Genomic DNA, 1,070 nt, shown 5'->3' on the forward strand with positions numbered 1-1,070 from the left:
GGAACATTTCCAAATATGACATTCTCCATGGGAGAAGGATGGGAATTCTCCTTGTCCTGTGTGATTTTCTACTACTGAAAACTCCACATTGTCAGCTATGAATTAGTTGCAACTCAATGGTACAAAAGAACCAAAAAAAAAGAAAACCACACTTTTTTAATGCTCAGATGCTATACATTAGGAAATTGGAGAAAAAAAAATGCCTGGTAAAATACTGAAGCCTTCAATCTAAAGTTACACTAAAAATTAAAAGGTAATAATATAGACAGATTTTGGGAAAATAAGGATTTATACAAAAGCAATTTCCAGGGTTCGGTTTCAAGAGCTTTAACATTACATAAGCACTGAGAAGTCACAATCTCTCTGAGACTCAGAGGTCTTTGTTAGAGACCAGTATAGATTCCAATAAAGTCAGAAAATAGCAACATCCATCTTCCAAAATATTCTTATTCCCTTCTAATTAGAACTAATGAATAACTGGCTCTCCATTTAGTTTCCAAGAATGTTGTTGATTGCATGGGAAGAGGTTGCTCATCTTTCTTGTATGGAGCCACTAACGGATTGTAACCACTGGAGCGATGCAGGGTGGGGCAGGGGAGGTGGGAAACTCCTACCTTATTCAGGATTTATTTGAGGGCTAGGAAAAATAAGATTACTACTTAAAATCCATCAATATTTGAAGGATTAGAGAAGAGTCTGGAAATTAGATAAAGTCTACAGATTAAGTGGAGCTTGTCATCAGAAGTCCCTTCCAAATCATTAGGAAATGAAAATAGCATGCTGACCATCTATTTGTATTTAGCTATAAGGAAAACATTCATTACAAATATCAACTAAGTCTTCCAGGGAAACAAGTTGATAAAATTACAACTCTATTATTATAACAACAATTCTAAGAAAGATGGAGAATATATTTTGGTTTCTTTAACTTTCAAAAAAATATATATAACTAAAGATTTTGAACCCTGAAAAATAAATGCACTGTATAAATCACATATGTATTAGTTTTGCAACTCTATAGTTTTAATAGCAAAATATTAATGTTTAGGCAAAGTTTTATGGGAAGGCTA

The sequence above is a fragment of the Elephantulus edwardii genome, unplaced genomic scaffold (assembly GCF_000299155.1).
Source record: "Elephantulus edwardii isolate Elephantulus edwardi_28Jun2011 unplaced genomic scaffold, EleEdw1.0 scaffold00299, whole genome shotgun sequence".
NCBI classification, from domain to species: Eukaryota; Metazoa; Chordata; class Mammalia; order Macroscelidea; family Macroscelididae; genus Elephantulus; species Elephantulus edwardii.